This window comes from Macaca thibetana, chromosome 1, assembly GCF_024542745.1.
Source record: "Macaca thibetana thibetana isolate TM-01 chromosome 1, ASM2454274v1, whole genome shotgun sequence".
Taxonomy (NCBI): domain Eukaryota; kingdom Metazoa; phylum Chordata; class Mammalia; order Primates; family Cercopithecidae; genus Macaca; species Macaca thibetana.
This window is the reverse complement of record NC_065578.1, coordinates 218,998,929-219,018,732: the sequence shown is the minus strand read 5'-3', so window position 1 is coordinate 219,018,732 and position 19,804 is coordinate 218,998,929. Positions and strand designations below refer to the sequence as shown.

At 42.6% G+C, this 19,804-nt stretch overlaps 1 protein-coding gene and 1 long non-coding RNA gene across 2 annotated transcripts in view; one reads left to right on the top strand and one right to left on the bottom strand.

Moving 5' to 3' along the window:
• The window catches only part of GCSAML (germinal center associated signaling and motility like), a 51,820-nt gene extending 44,350 nt beyond the window's left edge, over nucleotides 1–7,470 (bottom strand). The window contains exon 1 of the mRNA XM_050772569.1: nucleotides 7,420–7,470. The gene's annotated coding sequence lies outside the window, so the exon portion shown is untranslated. The remainder of the gene's footprint in view (nucleotides 1–7,419) is intronic.
• Nucleotides 7,471–7,499: 29 nt separating this feature from the next.
• LOC126943703 (uncharacterized) overlaps nucleotides 7,500–19,804 on the top strand; it is a 78,856-nt gene continuing 66,551 nt past the window's right edge. The window contains exon 1 of the long non-coding RNA XR_007721821.1: nucleotides 7,500–7,795. This is a non-coding gene — a long non-coding RNA (uncharacterized LOC126943703). The remainder of the gene's footprint in view (nucleotides 7,796–19,804) is intronic.

Sequence of the window (19,804 nt, the reverse complement as noted above, 5' to 3'; positions counted from 1 at the left end):
ATAGGCTTTGATGGCTTCTCACAGAAGGATACAAAACCTGGATCATCCCAAACCTGCTCTGTGAACCCTCTACTTCATGTTTGGGTTTCCTCCCATGCTGCCCACTGTGAGGGTCATGCATCACCAGAGCATGCACAGCTGAGAAATGTGGAGAGTGAAGGACCCAAGCCACACTGACTATGGGGATGTAAGCCAGTGGAGACACACTTCCTGAAGTAAGATGCATTTCACAAAGCTCCCAGGTTCCAGAAGGATGGAGCACCAGTCACCCTTGGTCATGGTCAAACCCTCTTTGTCCTTGCCCTTTCCTGCTCTTTGGGATCACAGAACATGTGCACTGCACACAGCTTCTGCCTTGGAAACACCCAGACTAAGGTAATTTCTCACACACCAGTTTATCTTCCAGGTTCTGTCAGAACTTTAGGTCAAGTGTTGCGAGTCAAATACAGTAAAAAATATAAACTTTAAAAATTATACTCACCCTCAACATGGCAAGCTTCTCGTGGTAAGAAAGGAATGCAAGAATTGAGAAACCAACCCAGAGAATAGCACCCTCAAGATTTCTTGGCAAATAAATTCACTTAACAGATCATAGATATTTTCTCATCTCAACACATGCTGTGCACATGTATATTTCAAACCTAACGACCATGGAATTTTCTCATTTTCATTATTACAAACAAAGCTACAATAAGTTCATGTGTATTGAAATCTTTGCAAACTTGACTAGTAGCTCAAGATAAATTTTAGAATAAAAAATCAAATGGTATTCACATGTGTAATACTCTGAAGTGTATATTTGGTCTTCAATAGGTTTCCTGGCATACAACTACTAAAATCCTTAGATTCTTTAAAGTGGTACTTGTATGTTAATGAGTGGACAAATGGCTGGTAGTCCCTAGGTAGCTTCAGGATGGGAGCTGGACACCTGAAAGACCAAGGCAGAATTAGAGGGTTAAGATAGTCAGACCCAGCCCCCAACCTCCGTGGAGGGGAGAAGGGATGAATGTTAAGCAGATCACCAATTGCCAGTGATTTAATCAGTCATGCCTACAGAATGAAACCTCCATAAAAACCCTCAAGGACTGGGTTCAGAGGGCTTCCAGACAGCTGAACACGTGGAGATTCCTGGAAGGTGGTAAACCTGGAGAGAACATGGAAGTTCCACACCCTTTCCCTATACCTCGCCCTATGCATCTCATCATCTGTATCTCTTGCAATATCCTTTACAATAAACTGCTAAATGTAGATGCCTCCGTGAGTTCTGTGGGCTGCTCTAGCAAATTAATCAAACCCAAGAAAGGGGCTGTGGTAACCCAGACTTATTGCTGATTCACTGGTCAGATGCACAGGTAAAAAGAACTTGAGGCTTATAATTGGTTTTGGAAATGGGGAGATGTCTTCTGAGACTTAGCCATCACCCTGCATACTGGCGTTATTTCCAGGTAGACAGTGTCAAAACTGAATTGAAGGACACCCAGCTAGTGTCTGCCACAGGATTGATTGATTGCTTGGTATATGGGCTTAACCTCATCACCTTTAGTCATAGAAGTATTCTGTGTTGATTGTTGAGTGAGAGAATAGAAAAAGCACTTTAGTTTGTTTTTTCCTCATAGAACATGTTAACATTATGTGGACATATTTAAATTTCCCTTCAGAGACCAAATTCATACTTTTGCCAATAATGTGTACCAAGGCATATATTCTCACAATTTCACTGACATTTGATTTTGTCAGTAACTTTAGTTTTACTTGTAAATCTTACCTCAGTATCATTTTATTTGGCATTGATTTAATCATTAGTGAGGTTTAACATCTTCTGGTATGTTTGGGGGCTATTTGCATTTCTTCAATAAATTGCTTTTTCTTAAATTTTCATTGTTTTACACTTTGCTTACTGATTTGTAGTGGTAGTTGACATATGATTCTACACATCTTTGTCATCATATAAGTGTTGAATCATTTTTCTAGTGGGACGTTTATCCTTTTGCTATGTTTTGTTTGTTTCATTTGTGGTACAAAAGTTTTAAATGTTGTATGTATTAAACTCGATCAATCATGCCTTTATGCCTTCTAGTTGTGGAACTGTTCACTATTTCATTCAAAGAAATGAATTATTATTTAAACATCATTTATGTATGTGGCCTGTACTGAAGGCTGAAGATGCAGGAATAAATAACTGATATTCCTGCTTTCATGGGATGCAAAAGTTCCGGGAAGAGAGAATAATCATCAACAAAGGAAGCAAATGAGAATGTCGGTTAAGAAGAGATATGATCAACCGCCATGCAGGGTGAGCCTGGAGAAGGTGACATGAGGTCTAGGGCTGCCACTTGACTTCTCCCCTGAAATGAAGGAAGAAGTCACACAGCATGAGTATGGAGGGCATCCCAAAGGGAGGGAGTAGCCAGTATCAAGGCTTTGGAAGACGAAGGGCTTCATGTGTTGAAAGGCTGTTGTGGCTGAAATAGAGTAAGGGAAAGAATGGCAGGAAGTGAGGTCTGAGAGATCCCTCAGGCCCAGGTAATAAATGTCTTAGAGGTCCTAGATGCATGGAATTTCATATTTTCAGACTATTTGGAAGAAGTAAAAGGCATGATAAGCCTTCATGCCTGGAGTTATGCTTAGAAATGGCCTCCGATCTTCCAGATTGTATTTATCTTCTCGTTTTATGGGTTTCTATTTTATGTTTATGTTTTCAATTCGCTGCATCTGCAGAGAGAGAGAGAGAGAGTGTGTGTGTGTGTGTGTGTAAGACAGATGTTATTATTTTCCAAATCTTCAGTCAATAGTCCCAAAACAATTTATTTCACTAGTTGTATTTTTCTTATTAGCTTTAAATTATATCTTTATCATATTCAAAATTTCATATATGTGCAAATTTGTTTCAGGAATATCAATTCTATTAATATTTATTCATTTATTTTATTTCATTTATTCACATTTGTAACACACTTTTAATAGCTGTTGATGTATAGTATATTTTGTCATCTAGTAGAACAAGGCATCAATCGTTATCTATTTTTCTAATTTAGACTTTTCATGGTTGTCACTATATTCTGCTCTACCAGGTTAAAGTCACAACTAGCCTCCTCCTAACCCAAAACAATATCTTATTGGGACTGTGGTTGGTATTGAACCACATTTTTAAGTTAACGTCTGGAAAATTTACCATGTTTGCAGGACCAAGACTTCCGTGTGGATAATGAAGCACGGGGGTGGGATCATGTCATTGAGTAAGCACTTGCTATGGGTCCTGATGCCTCACTTGAGTATGAGTCCTTGGTCAATAAACCTATCTCTCTGAACTCTGCTGTCTTTATCTGTAAAGGGTGGCAAAAACACCAGTCTTGAAGGGTTTCTGTAGAGAATTAAGTAACGAGAAATTGGTACTCAATACAGTGACTAGCACAGTAAAACCTCAATGAATGTTAGGAATTATGCCTGTCTATATATGTATGTAGATCTTTTATTCCTTCAGGAAAGATTTCCAGTTTTCTTCATATAGGTCTTGATTATTACTTGATTATTACACTGCTGTAACAGAGATCAAAACTACAGTGGTTCAAAGGAGATAAAGTGTATACAGGTTAACAGGACATCTGTTCTGTAGGAGGCTGCCAACCCCAAACTGCACAGCAAGAGCTACTGACAAACAGTAGATGGATGGAGCTTCTTCAATTGCCAACTCCTTCTCTATCTGAAATAAAATGAACTGAGATGTGACAACCATCAGCTTCCTCTTAGTCCCTGGGAAAGGTCACTTGGTCCTTGCTTAGATCACAAGATAATACTACCCCACCTTGGGGTTTTTATTCCAATTGCCCATGAGTTTCCTTAATTTAAGGTCCATCAAATGAAGAGATTTGGGCTATCAAAGGAGAAAGATAAAGAAAACAAGAAAGTATATAATCTCCACATATAGAAAGATTGTTACTTCATCCTCAGCATCATCAACATTGGCATTTTTGCCAAAATCATCGTTATCAAATTAATCATTATTTAGACCAAGTTTCTGATATTCAGAAAAGAAAACAAAGCCAAAGGGTGGTGAAGTTATATGGAATAAAATGATTCTGTTTGGAACCATATCCACAGTTTAATCGTATTTAACAGCAAACCTTGAGAAGACTGTCCACACAAAAGCCTTTGAGTAGGAAGATGTGTTTAATGATTTCCTTTTGTTTAGAGAGCAAAGAAGTGTGCTTAGAGAATGGCTACGTAGAACTATTGAAATATTCAGCTACTCATTCTTATTCCATATCTTGTAGTAATCTCTACATTTATTTACTAAAAATGATAAACATTTTTTGATACAATACAGAGGATTTCATATATTTCCTAAAACTAGACTGTTAGCTATGTGAAGCTGTATTTGTTAGAGCACTCAGAAAAAATTCTCATTAAAAGTTATACATTATGTTTTTCTTAGTGTTGAAAATGCTTACAACCTTGTAACAGTCTCATCAAGCCTGTTATAATTAATACTACAGGTATATAAAAATTGAGTGAATTCTTAATTTTTTTGGATTCCCAATTCCTAGTTGGGTGGATGGTTAGAAAGGTGCCTATAGGATTTTCTCCTTGCAAAAAAAAAACAAAGCAAGAATATAAATTCAAAATCTAAAACATTGGCCGGGCGCGGTGGCTCAAGCCTGTAATCCCAGCACTTTGGGAGGCCAAGACGGGCGGATCACAAGGTCAGGAGATCAAGACCATCCTGGCTAACACGGTGAAACCCCGTCTCTACTAAAAATACCAAAAAAAAAAAATTAGCCGGGCGTGGTAGCAGGCGCCTGTAGTCCCAGCTACTCGGGAGGCTGAGGCAGGAGAATGGCATGAACCCAGGAGGCGGAGCTTGTAGTGAGCCGAGATCGCGCCACTGCACTCCAGCCTGGGTGACAGAGCAAGACTCCGTCTCAAAAAAAAAATAAAAAATAAAAATAAAAATAATAATAATAAACAAAATCTAAAACATTTATTTCACCACAGAATAAAATTTTTTTTCTAACACAGTTGCTTGACTAAGTTTATATAGGCCCACACTAAATGCATGTGGTGTAGTGCCAGAGGCAATGTCTAGTACACACCAGGCTAAACATACTAAAACTATAAGACAAAGTAGTGAAAAATTCAGAGGCTTAATAAGAAACACGGAAAAAGAAAGATTGCAACAAACTTCTTTTCCCTTTCAAAAATCAGAAGATAAAGTAGTATAGACGTAAGTTGGTTTCCCCTTTTCCTTTTGCAATGTCCATAATTTTTTTAACCTCTAATAATCCAATGAGGAAATCTGAACTGAAAATATAAGGAAAGATTGTCCTGCTTGAACAAACATATTTGAACATGAGAAACGAAATTTGAAAACTATGCATTAACCTAAAGAGTTTAGGGGCTTTAAAAAAAGGCAAAAACATCCAAATTTGATCAAGATGTGCTTTGTTTTCTGTAACTTCTGGGAAGTTTGTAGTACAACTGCGTTAGTCAGGGCTCTCCAGAGAAAGAGAATCAACAGAAGGGGTGTGGGTGTGTGTGGGTGGGTGGGTGGGTGTGTGTGGGTGGGTGTGTGTGAAGAGGTGAGGGTACTTATTTGAAGAAACCAGCTAACTCAACTGTGGGAGTTGGCAAATCAGAACTCTTCAGGACAGGCTGGAGACTCCAAGAAGAGTTGGTGTTACAGCTGTAGCTTGAAAGCAGATGTAAGAACTCCTCCTTCCTTGTAGGACCTCAGTCTGTTTTCTCTTAAGGCCTTCAACTGAATTGGATCAGGCCCATCCACATCATGGAGGGTAATCTACTTTACTCAAAGTCTACTGATCTAAATGTTAATGTCATCTGAAAAAAATACTTTCACAGCCACACTCAGACCGGTATTTGACCAAATATCTGGGTACTACAATCTAGTCACGTTGACACAAAACTAGCCATTACAGGAACTAAGCATAAGTAGTTCATGGAAATAGTTGCAATTTCATTTATTTTTAGAGTAATCAGAGAAGCTCACCTTTGTTTTTTAGTGTAAATTTTAAAGGGAAATATGAAGTAAAAACTATGACTTGCCACTAAATCTTAAAATGTTCCTACTTCATGACTGTCAAAAGGTGAAAATGCATGAGTTGAAAAAAGTTTCATTTTTATCATAATTAGCATGATTAACATTATCACTGTCAACATATCATCATCATTTATCCTGGCAAACCCTCCCATACTAAGCAGCTGTGATTTCCTTGCTCTACACACTCTTCGAATCCGTATCTTGCTACACACGACCCTATGTTTCCTTAAAGTGATATTCCTCGAATTTCCTCTTGTACAGACGTATGGGTTGCTTGGAACTTTGTTCCAACAGAAACTCTCTAAAGCTCTAAAGTAGTGACTTTCAAACTTTTCTGTCGGTGTAAGAAACAAATTTCACACACACACATACACACAACTGACTCACTACCATGCATAGTCCTCTGTGAAATTTTCTAATCCATTTTATGCTAACCTAGAATAACAAATGTTTGCCACATTCTTTAAATTGATGTTGTAAGTGGCACATAACCTGAAATGTAAAGGAAACACTGCTCTTAGGCAGGTACATGTTACCTACTTAGGGCCTGAGGGGACAGGCAACAGCCTGAGGAAGTAACAGTGTCATCTGCACAGCGGTCTGGAAAATTCAGAAAAGGGCCCGTAGGAAGTAAAAAGTGTACCCCAGAAAACACTCCCCACAGACACACACGTGCGTTTCTGCCATGCTGTCTCCTTACTCTTGTATCTGATCTAATACTGACATTACCGCTCAGTGGAATCAGTCACAAGTGAGCTGCAAAGCAGTCATTATCTGCCTGTAAAACCCCGCTAAGGAAAGAGGAAGCAGCATCTCTCTTTCCACCAGCACATCATCTCTTGCAATGAACTCTTTTGCAATTAACTTTGAAGGACATGGGAGAGTCAGTCCACCTGCAAGCAAAGATACAAAGTCTGAGACCCCTGAAAGAGAGAACGCCTTGCTCCATTTACATTCACATCCCTGCCACTTTTTTCTTTTTTCAGAGATAGCGTTTTGCTCAGTTGCCCAGGCTGGAGTGCAGTGGTGTGATTAGAGCTCACTGAAGCCTCAAACTCCTGGGCTCACGCCATCCTCCCGCTTCAGCCTCCCAAGTAACTAGTACTAAAGGCAGGCGCCACTACGCCTGGCTAATTTTTAAAATTTCTGGTAGCATGGGGTCTCGCCGTGTTGCCCAGGCTGCTATGGAACTGTCGAGCTCAAGCAACCCGCCCGCTTTGGCCTCCCAAAGCGCTGGGATTGCAGGCGAGCACCGCGGCGCCGGTTCCCCACCGTTTTATTAATGGATGCCATTGTGCAGTGTTTTCCTGAAGAGAAAACGCTTCGCGGACGACACGGAATCACCGGTGAGTGCTCCCGCCTACCTCCATGTCCTCCCGCGTCCAGCGGCTGCGGGCTTTCCCGCGAGCCTTCCCCAGGGCGCCTTTCTAGTCTTCTCGGCGTGTGGGTGACGGAATTGAGCGGCGGTGACAAGCAGCTGAAGCGGGTGCGGTGCTCGTGCAGACTGCGGCGCTGCGGAAAGAGCGGCAGCCGCGCGGAAAGGCCGGGCGCTGAGACCGCATGCGCAGCAGTGTGCCGACCCCGAGGGGCCCAGGCCAAGTCGCGCGAGAGGCGCGATAGGACCGCGAGGGTGGCCGGGGAAAGCCAGGCCTTCCACTTGGCCGGTCTACGCGGAAATGCAGTGTTGGCCGGCGTCACACACACGAAGTGGCTGAAGCGGCGGTGACCGCACCGCCCCAGGTACGTGTACGCGGCGACCTCAGGGCGAAACAGCAGCCCTCGGAGCCGGCGCGGCCAGGCCAGACCCGGAGCCAGAGGCCTCAGAGGGCCGCACCTCTGACCCCCGCGGGCCATGGATTTGCTTGAGCCCCCCGAGGGTAACCAGCACTTGGGGGAAGCTGCGAGTACAGTGGCAGGAGCGGGAGGAGGGCCCGGGCGCGGAGGAAGTGGGAGTGTTTAGTGGAGGCGCCACCAGCGAGAGGAGGAGGTTGGTGCAGTTGCCAGTAATGGCCAGAAAGTAAAAGGCCCTGCCGACCGCAAACAGGACCGTCTTAAGCTTTGGCCTCTCCAGAACCCCAGCAGAATGGCGTCTCCCCGCGAGCTCTCACTGACCCTCCATCACCCGTGGTCTCATTTGCCTGTTTAGAGAGGTTCACGGGCGCAGTTGAGAGGTGACAATGTGCTAGCAGCCCTCACTCTCAGCGCCTCCGCGGCCTCCACGCTGGCGGCGCTTGAGGAGCCCTTCAGCCCGCCGCGGCACCGTGGGAGCCTCTCTGTGGGCCGGCTGAGGCCGGAGCCGCCTCCCTCTGCTTGCGGGGAAGTGTGGAGGGAGAGGCGCGGGCGGGAACCGGGGCTGCGCGCGGCGCTTGCGGGCCAGTGTGAGTTCTGGCGGGCTCTGCGGCCCGCACACGGAGCGGCCGGCCGGCGCCACAGGCCCAGGGCAGTGAGGGGCTTAGCACCCGGGCCAGCAGCTGCGGAGGGTACGCGGTGTACCCCAGCAGTGCCTGCCCGCCGGCGCTGTGGTCGAATTCTCACGGAGCCTCAGCCGCTTCCCTGCGGAGCAGGGGTCGGGACCCGCAGTCCGCCATGTCTGACCTCCCCGCCTGAGGTGGGCTCCCATCCCGCCGGAGCCTCCCCGACGGGCGCCGCCCCCTGCTCCCTGGCGCCCAGTCCCATCGACCGCCCAAGGGCTGAGGGGTGCAGGCCCGCCTCGGGAGTGGCGGGCGGCTCTGCCTGCAGCCCCCTGCAGGATCCACTAGGTGAAGCCAGCTGGGATCCTGAGCCTGATGGGGACTTGGAGAAGTTTTGTATCCAGCAAGAGGATTGTATGTGCACCAATCAGCACTCTGTATCTAGCTAATCTCATGGGGACTTGGAGAACTTTTATGTCTAGCTAGAGGATCCTAAATACACCAATCAGCGCTCTGTGTCTAGCTCAGGGTTTGTAAATACACCAATCAGCACTCTGTGTCTAGCTCAAGGTTTATAAATACACCAATTGGTACTCTGTATCTAGCTAACTCTGTGTCTAGCTAACCTAGTGGGGACTAAGAATTTTTCTGTCTAGCAGTGTCTAGCTCAAGGATTGTAAACGCACCAATCAGCATTCTGTAAAACGGACCAATCAGCAGGATGTGGATGGGGTCAGATAAGGGAATAAAACCAGGCTGCCCCAGGCAAGAGTGGCAACCCGCTGGGGTCCCCTTCCACACTTTGGAAGCTTTGTTTTTTTGCTCTTTGCAATAAATCTTGCTGCTGCTCACTTTTTGGGTCCACGCTGCCTTTATGAGCTGTAACACTCACCGGGAAGGCCTGTAGCATCACTCCTGAAGCCATGACACCATGAACCCACCGGGAAGAATGAACAACTCCAGACTCGCTGCCTTTAAGAGCTGTAACATCAGGAAGGTCTGCAGCTTCACTCCTGACAGGGAGACCATGAACCCACCAGAAGGAAAAGGCTCCAGACACATCTGAACGTCTGAAGGAACAAACTCTGGACACACCATCTTTAAGAACTGTAACACACTCACCGCGAGTGTCCGCGGCTTCATTCTTGAAGTCAGTGAGACCAAGAACCCACCAATTCCGCACACACAATGATTAGAAAATGGCACGTGTTGTTCTGTACTCAGTGCTGAGGATCCATTCCACCACCCACAGTTTTTAGCAAGTCTCTCTTGCCTGCTGATTATCTAGCACTGAAGGGCAAGACGTTAAGTAAAGATATTTGTGAAGAGAAGGAAGCTAAAACTTTTTTCTCAGCACTCTGATCTAGTCAAGCAAGTTAACTGGATAGACTTTTAAAAATAAAAATTTTTTAAACTTTTTGTTCTTTTCAGAAAAAAGTAAATAATATAAAAACCAACGTTTTGTCAGAATCTACTAACCATGAACCAATTTCTCTGCTACTGGATACAATCTCCTAAAATTTGTGGAACAATAGCTTCAATTAATATGATCAGCTCTCACGTTTCCACATTTTACACTTCTGTGTTCCAATGATTTAAAATCCACTGCATAAAGAGTATTGTCTCACACTCTGTGCCAGCCTTGCACTGTGAACTGCAGGTTTAGACAGGAAAGAGACAAGACACCTAGTAATAAGTTACCCACAATACCTGTACATTTTGGGGAAAATAGCCTGGGGGCCCTTGAGAATAAGGTAGCCCTAAATTCATTTTCCTCTGAATTGTTAAAGATTTGGTCCAGTCTTCTTACTCAGTGATTAGTCTAACATTATCCAAAAGAACAGCTTTGTGCAAAGGTGAAAGGATTTTCTTCCTTGCCATGTCCACTCGCAAAAGAGCAGAAAAGCAAGGAATGTTATTTTGTGCCTTTCCAGTCAATATTATACAGTGCCCAGAGATCAGTTAAACGAATAATCAGGATCATTGTAGAGGTTTATTTTGGTAGTGTGTCTTATGACCTGCACTCCTTCAGTGAAAGCAAACTAAATGTTCACATTATTAAATAGACACCCATCGAGTATTTGGGCTGGGAACATAGATCTCACCTATAATTAAGAAATTAACTGAAAAAAAGGTATTTTCTATATGTCAACAATTAAATGTTGGCTGTACGAATATAATTTTCTACTATCACTGGTTTTGGCTTGACTCAGCTGCTGAAGTAAGGATGCAGTGTAAACAGAGGGTTACAATTACATCCCTCTGGTTTTCCAGAGCTCTGCTGTACAGGTACAGGATGTGTCCATTTGAGGTCTAATCTGAAAGGACTGTAGACCTTAAACTCAGAAAAGGGTTACTGTCTGATCTCTAGCCGTATATAAAGTGCAATCAGATCGGGAGTTTTTTAAAAAAACAGTCAACATGAAAGTTATAGAGAAACCAGTTTAAGGGACAGTTTAGAAACTGAATCTATTATGAGCATGTTGTATCTGCAGATATCATCATGAGAATACACATCTACAACTAAACTAAGTCAGCATGAATTGGAACTTGAAAGTTGTAACATGGACACAAGGAATCATTTACTCAAGTTGTTTGATACTCATCACCTGTGTTCACTAACTGCACTGTCACAGACCTAGGGTCCAGTATCTTTTAAATGTCTAAACTCTAAACCAAAATCCATAATGTCAACACAGGACTACAAATTGTCTTATGTCATTTAAAAAAGAAGGAATGAGAGATTAGGAATTCCTGTATGTGTTTTCAGAAATACACAAGAAGGAGTCGTCCTGCCTTATTGACATGAGTGTTCTTACTGTAGGTGGCAAAACACACCTGTTCTTGTAGTTTTCAGGCCTTCAATTCACATCGGATCATCTATCACTCATTGTACCACCCTACCCTCCTCTGCCATTTTTGCTGTCCACCTAATAGCCTAAACATCGTACCCTAAATGACAATATTCTGGTCCTTCTTTGGGTCTCCTCCCCCCTCAACCAACAGATAGCAGTCTTATCAGCTAACTATGTGTAGGTGTGGTCAGTATAATAAATGTGCTTCCTGAGTCTGATCACTGCTATGTGATACAGCTTGGATTTGTGTCGCCACCTAAATCTCATGTTGAATTGGACAAGGGGCCTAGTGAGAGGTGACTGGATCATGGGGGCAGATTGCTTCCTTGCTGTTCTCATGATAGTGAATGAGTTCTCACAAGATCTGGTTCTTTAAAAGTGTGTGGCACCTCCCTCTGCTCCTGCTCCATCATGTTAAGAGTGCTTGCTTCCCCTTCGCCTTCCACCATGATTGTAAGTTTCCTAAGGCCTCTTAGTCATGATTCCTGTTCAGCCTGCAGAACTGGGAGTCAGTTAAACCTCTTTTCTTCATAAATTGGCCTATCTCAGGTAGTTCTTTCTAGCAGTGTGAGAATGGAATAATACACTACGTCTATTAACACAGGAAGCTGTTGGACCTACAAGGACCTCATCAAGGTACAGAGTTATTATATATTAATCAGTTACCATTCATTTTTCTTAAACATTTTAAACTGTATTTCTAAATATATTCTTGCATATTAAAAATTAAAATTACTGTTGCAGTGCCACAATGTGTCAACCACAAACTTCACACAGGGGAAAAGTCCTTGTCTTCAGTTACTTTGTCAGAGATTTGAAAGGCTTTTATTCATTTTCCATGCTCTCATTACTTACCTCATTATCTGGCTGCCTTGTCTGGTGGCTCCTTAGCTTTCATGTGGTTCATAGTCCACATATTCTGGTTCTGAGATAGTCAAATGGCAGCATTTTAAAAATAATGACGTTGACACAAAGGAAACACATCCCATACTCATGGATGGGTAGAATCAATATCGTGAAAATGACCATATTGCCAAAAGCAATCTACAAGTTCAATGCAATTCCCATCAAAATACCACCTTCTCTCTTCACAGAACTAGAAAAAACTGTCCTAAAATTTATATGGAACCAAAAAAAAGCCCACATAGCCAAAGCAAGACAAAGCAAAAAGAACAAATCTGGAGGCATTATGTTACCTGACTTCAAACTATACTATAAGGCAGTAGTCACCAAAATAGCATGATACTGGTATAAAAAATAGGGACATAGACCAATGGAACAAAATAGAGAACCCATAAATAAAGCCAAATACTTACAGCCAATTGATCTTTGACAACGCAAACAAAACATAAAGTGGGAAAGGACACCCTATTTAACAAATAGTACTGGGATAATTGGCAAGTCACGTGTAGAATGAAACTGGATCCTCATCTCTCACTTTATAAAAAAAAAAAAACTCAAGATGGATCAAAGACTTAAATCTAAGACCTGAAACCATAAAGATTCTACAAGGTAATATTGGAAAACCCATCGGCTTAGGCAAAGACTTCATGACCAAGAAACTAAAAGCAAATGGAACAAAAACAAAGATAACTAGATGGCACTTAAGTAAACTAAAAAGCTTCTGCACAGCAAAAGAAATAGAGTTAACAAACAACTGACAGAGTAGGAGAGAGTCTTCACAATATATAACACATCTGACAAAGGACTAATATCTAAAATCTACAAAGCACTCAAACCAGTGAGAGAGAAAAAAAGTGGGCTAAAGACATGAATAGACAATTCTTAAAAGGAGATATCCAGGCTGGGAGTGGTGGCTCATGCCTGTAATCCCAGCACTTTGGGAAGCCAAGGTGGGTGGATCAAGAGGTCAAGAGATCAAGACCATCCTGGCCAACATGGTGAAACCCTGTCCCTACTAAAACTACAAAAATTAGCTGGGCATGGTGGCGTGCACCTGTAATCCCAGCTACTTGGGAGGCTGAGACAGGAGAATGGCTTGAACCCGAGAGGTGGAGGTTGCAGTAAGCCGAGATCACACCACTGCACTCCAGCCTGGCCACAGAGTGAGAATCCATTTAAAAAAAAAAAAAAAAAAAAAAAAAAAAAAACGTGGGTGGGTGTGGTCACTGGCAAGTTGGCCGAATAGGAACAGTTCTGGTCTGCAGCTCCCATCGACATCAACGCAGAAGGCGGGTGATTTCTGCATTTCCAACTGAGGTACCCAGCTAATCTCATTGGGACTGGTTAGAAAGTGGGTGCAGCCCACGGAGTGTGAGCAGAAAGAGGGTGGAGCATTGCCTCACCCAGGAAGCGCAATGGGTCAGGGAAATCCCTCTCCTAGCCAAGGGAAGCTGCAAGAGACTGTGCCCTGAGGGATGGTGCACTGCAGCCCCAGGTACTACGCTTTTCCTACTGTCTCTGCAACCCGCAGACCAGGAGATTCCCTTGGGTGCCTGTGCCACCAGGGCCCTGGGTTTCAAGCACAAAACTGGGTGGCCATTTGGGCAGACACCAAGCTAGCTGCAGGAGGTTATTTTTGTACTCCAGTGGCACCTGGGATGCCAGTGAGACAGAACTGTTCACTGCCCTGGAAAGGGGGCTGAAGCCAGGAAGCCAAGTGGTCTAGCTCAGTGGATCCCACCCCCATGGAACCCAGCAAGCTAACACTGGCTTGAAATTCTCACTGCCAGTACAGCAGCCTGAAGGTGACCTGGGATGCTTGAGCTTGGTAGGGGGAGGGGTGTCTGCCATTACGGAGGCTTGAGTAGGCGGCTTTCCTCTCACAGTGTTAAAACCACCAGGAAATTTGAAGTGGGCAGAGTCCACCACAGCTCGGCAAAGACACTGTAGCCAGATTGCCTCTCTAGATTGCTCCTCTCTGGGCAGGGCATTTCTGAAAGAAAGGCAACAGCCCCAGTCAGGGGCTTATAGATAAAACTCCCATCTCCTTGGGACAGAGCACCTGGGGGAAGGGGTGACTGTGGGCACAGCTTCAGCAGATTTAAACCTTTCTGCCTGCCAGCTCCGAAGAGTGCAATGGATCTCCCAACACAGTGCTCAAGCTCTGCTAAGGAATAAACTGTCTCCTCAAGTGGGTCTCTGACCCCCATGCCTTCTGACTGGGAGACACCTCCCAGCAGGGGTTGACAAACACCTCATACAGGAGAGGCCGTTCTGGCATCTGGTGGGTGCTTCTCTTGGATGACACTTCCAGAGGAATGAACAGGCAGCAATCTTTGCTGTTTTGCAGCCTCTGCTGGCAATAATGAGGCAAACAGGGTCTGGAGCGGGCCTCCAGCAAACTCCAGCAGACCTGCAACAGAGGAGCCTGACTGTCAGAAGGAAAACTAACAAACAAAAAGGAATAGCATCAACATCAATGAAAAGGATGTCCACACAGAAACCCCATCCGAAGGTCACCGACGTCAAAGACTAAAGGTAGATAATCCACACAGATGAGGAAAAACCAGTACAAAAGGCTGAAAATTCCAAAAACCAGAATGCCTTTTCTCCTGCAAAGGATCACAACACCTCACCAGCAAGGGAACAAAACTGGACAGAGAATGAGTTTGATGAATTGACAGAAGTAAGCTTCAGAAGGTGGGTAATAACAAACTCCTCCGAGCTAAAGGAGCATGTTCTAACCCAATGCAAGGAAGCTAAGAACCTTGAAGAAAGGTTACAGGAATTGCTAACTAGAATAACCAGTTTAGAGAAGAACATAAATGACCTGATGGAGCTGAAAAACACAGCACAAGTACTTCTTGAAGCATACACAAGTATCAATAGCCAAATCGATCAAGCAGAAGAAAGGATATCAGAGATTGAAGATCAACGTAATGAAATCATGAAGACAAAGAGAAAAAAGAATGAAAAGGAATGAACAAAGCCTCCAAGAAATATGGGATTACGTGAAAAGACCAAACCTACATTTGATTGGTGTACCTGAAAGTGACAGGGAGAATGGAACCAAGTTGAAAATCACTCTTCAGACTATTATCCAGGAGAATTTCCCCAACCTAGCAAGACAGGCCAACATTCAAATTCAGGAAATACAGAGAACACCATTAAGGTACTCCTCGAGAAGAGCAACCCCAAGACACATAATCATCAGATTCACCATGGTTGAAATGAGGAAAAAATGTTAAGGGCAGCCAGAGAGGAAGGTCGGGTTACCCACAAAGGGAAGCTCATCAGACTAACAGTGGACCTCTCTGCAGAAACCCTACAAGCCAGAAGAGAGTGGGGGGCAATATTCAACATTCTTAAAGGAAAGAATTTTCAACCTAGAATTTCATATCCAGCCAAACAAAGCTTCATAAGCAAAGGAGAAATGAAATCCTTTCCAGATAAGCAAATGCTGAGAGGTTTTGTCACCACCAGGCCTGCCTTATAAGAGCTCCTGAAGCATGGAAAGGAAAAACCAGTACCAGCCTCTGCAAGAGCATATCAAATTGTAAAGTCCATCGACACTATAAAGAAACTGCTCAGCTAATAGCTGGCAGAATAACCAGCTAGCATCATAATGACAGGATCAAATTCACATATAACAATATTAACCTTAAATATGAATGAGCTAAATGCCCCAATTGAAAGACACAGACTGGCAAATTGGATAAAGAGTCAAGACCCATTGGTGTGCTGTATTCAGGAGACCCATCTACATGCATAGACACACATACACTCAAAATAAAGGGATGGAGGAATATTTACCAAGCAAATGGAAAGCAAAAAAAAAGCAGACGTTGCAATCCTAGTCTCTGATAAAGCATATCTTAAACCAACAAAGATCAAAAAAGACAAAGAAGGGCATTACATAATGGTAAAAGGGATCGATGCAACAAGAAGAGTTAGGTATCCTAAATATACATGCACCCAATATAGAAGCGCCAAGATTCATAAAGCAAGTTCTTAGAGACCTACAAAGAGACTTGGACTCCCACTCAATCATAATAGTAAGAGACTTAGATTCCCACACAATAAACTTTATTGTGTTTATTGTGGGGAGACTTTAACACCTCACTGTCAATATTACACAGATGAATGAGACAGAAAATTAACAAAGATATTCAGGACTTGAACTCAGCTCTGGACCAAGCGGACCTGATAGACATCTACAGAGCTCTCCACCCCAAATCAGCAGTATATACATTCTTCTCAGCGCCTCATCACACTTATTCTAAAATTGACCACATGCTTGGAAGTAAAACACTCCTCAGCAAATGCAATAGAACAGAAATCATAACAGTCTCTCAGACCACAGTGCAATCAAATTAGAGCTCAGGATTAAGAAACTCACTCAAAGCCACAAAACTACATGAAAACTGAACAACCTGCTCCTGAATGACTCCTGGGTAAATAATGAAATTAGGGCAGAAGTAATAAGTTCTTTGAAACCAATTAGAACAAAGACACAACATACCAGAATCTCTGGGACACAGCTAAAGCAGTGTTTAGAGGGAAATTTATAGCACTGAATGCCCACAGGAGAAAGGAGGAAAGATCTAAAATCGACACCCTAACATCATGATTAAAAAATAACTAGAGAAGCAACAGCAAACAAATTCAAAAACTAGCAGAAAACAAGAAATAACTAAGATCAGAGCAGAACTAAAGGAGACAGAGACACGAAAAACCCTTCAAAAAATCAATGAATCCAGGAGCTGGTTTTTTAAGAGATTAACAAAATAGATAGACCACAAGCCAGACTAATAAAGAAGGAAAGAGAGAAGAATCAAATAGACACAATAAAAATGATAAAGGAGATATCACCACTGATCCCACGGAAATCCCACAAACTACCATCAGAGAATACTATAAACACCTCTATGCAAATAAACTAGAAAATCTAGAAGAAATGGATAAATTCCTGAACACATACATCCTCCCAAGACTAAACCAGGAAGAAGTTGGATCCCTGAATAGACCAATAACAAGTTCTCAGATTGAGGCAGTAATTAATGAGACCCAGGTCCAGATAGATTCACAGCCGAATTCTACCAGAAGTACAAAGAGGAGCTGATACCATTCCTTCTGAAACTATTCCAAACAGTAGAAAAAGAGGGACTCCTCCCTAACTCATTTTGTGAGTCTAGCGTCATCCTGATACCATAATCTGGCAGAGACACAACAGAAAAAGAAAATTTCAGGCCAGTATCCCTCGTGAACATCAATGCAAAAATCCTCAATAAAATACTGGAAAACAAAATCCAACAGCACATCAAAAAGCTTATCCACCGTGATCAAGTCAGCTTCATCCCTGGGTTGCAAGGCTGGTTCAACATACACAAATCAATAAACATAATCAATTATGTAAACAAAACCAATGACAAAAACCGCATGATTATCTCAATAGATGCAGAAAAGCCCTTCAATAAAATTCAACACCCCTTTATGCAGAAGACTCTCAATGAACTAGGTACTGATGGAACGCACCTCGAAATAGTAAGAGCTGTTTATGACAAACCCACAGCCAATGTCATACTGAATGGGCAAAATCTGGAAGCATATTTGAAAACCGGCAACAGACAAGAATGCCCTCTCTCACCACTCCTATTCAACGTAGTATTGGAAGTTCTGGCCAGGGCAATCAGGCAAGAGAAAGAAATAAAGGGTATTCATATAGGAAGAGAGGAAGTCAAATTGTCTCTGTTTGCAGATGACATGATTCTGTATTTAGAAAACCCCATTGTCTCAGCCCAGAATCTCCTTAAGCTGATAAGTAACTTAGCAAAGTCTCAGGATACAAAATCAATTGACAAAACTCACACACATTTCTGTACACCAATAATAGCAAACCATGAGTGAACTCCCATTCACAATTGCTACAAAGAGAATAAAATATCTAGGAATACAATTTACAAGAGATGTGAAGGACTTCTTCAAAGAGAACTACAAACCACTGCTCAGAGAAATCAGAAAGGACACAAACAAATGAAGAAACATTCCATGCTCATGAATGGGAAGAATTAGTTCATGAAGATAGCCATACTGCCCAAAGTAATTTATAAAAGAATTCAATGCTATTGCCATTAAACTACAATTGGCATTCTTCATAGAATTAGAAGAAACTCTTTTAAAATTCATATGGAACCAAAAAAGAGCCCAAATAGCCAAGACATTGCTAAACAAAAAGAACAAAGCTGGAGGTACCACACTACCCAACTTCAAACTATATTATAAGTCTACAGTAACCAAAATAGCATGATACTCGTACCAAAACAGACACATAGACCAATGGAACAGAATAGAGAACTCAGAAATAAGACCATACACATACAACCATCTGATCTTTGACAAACCTGACAAAAACAAGCAATGGGGAAAGGATTCCTTCTTTAATAAATGGTGTTGGGAAAACTGGCTAGCCATATGCAGAAAACTGAAACTGGACATCTTCCTTACACCTTAAACAAAAATTAACTCAAGATGGATTAAAGACTTATAAGACCTAAAACCATAAAAACCTCAGAAGAGGATCCAGGCAGTACCATTCAGGACATAGGCATGGGCAAAGACTTCATGACTAAAACACCAAAAGCAATGGCAACAAAAGCCAAAATTGACAAGTGGGATCTAATTAAACGAGAGTTTCAGCACAGCAAAAGAAACTATCATCAGAGTGAACAGGCAACCTACAGAATGGGAGAAAGTTTTTGTAATCTATCCGTCTGACAAAGGTCTAATATCCAGAATCTACAAAGAACTTAAACAAATTTACAAGAAAAAAAAAATCAAAAAGTAGGCGAAGGATATAAACAGACACTTCTCAAAAGAAGACATTTATTTGGCCATCAAATGTGAAAAAAGTTCATCATCACTGGTGATTAGAGAAATGCAAATCAAAACCACAATGACATACCATCTCACACCAGTTAGAATGGTGATCATTAAAAAGTCAGGAAACGCCGGGCGCGGTGGCTCAAGCCTGTAATCCCAGCACTTTGGGAGGCCGAGACGGGCGGATCACGAGGTCAGGAGATCGAGACCATCCTGGCTAACACAGTGAAACCCCGTCTCTACTAAAAATACAAAAACTTAGCTGGGCGAGGTGGCAGGCGCCTGTAGTCCCAGCTACTCGGGAGGCTGAGGCAGGAGAATGGTGTAAACCTGGGAGGCGGAGCTTGCAGTGAGCTGAGATCCGGCCACTGCACTCCAGCCTGGGTGACAGAGCGAGACTCTGTCTCAAAAAAAAAAAAAAAAAAAAAAAAAAAAGTCAGGAAACAACAGATGCTGGAGAGGTTGTGGAGAAATAGGAATGCTTTTACACTGTTGGAGTGTAAATTAGTTCAACCATTGTGGAAGACAGTGTGGCAATTCCTCAAGGATCTAGAACCAGAAATACCATTTGACCCAGCATCCCATTACTAGGTATATACCCAAAGGATTATAAATTATGCTACTATAAAGACACATGCACACATACATTTATTGCAGCAGTGTTCACTGCTGCAATGACTTGGAACTAACCCAAATGCCCA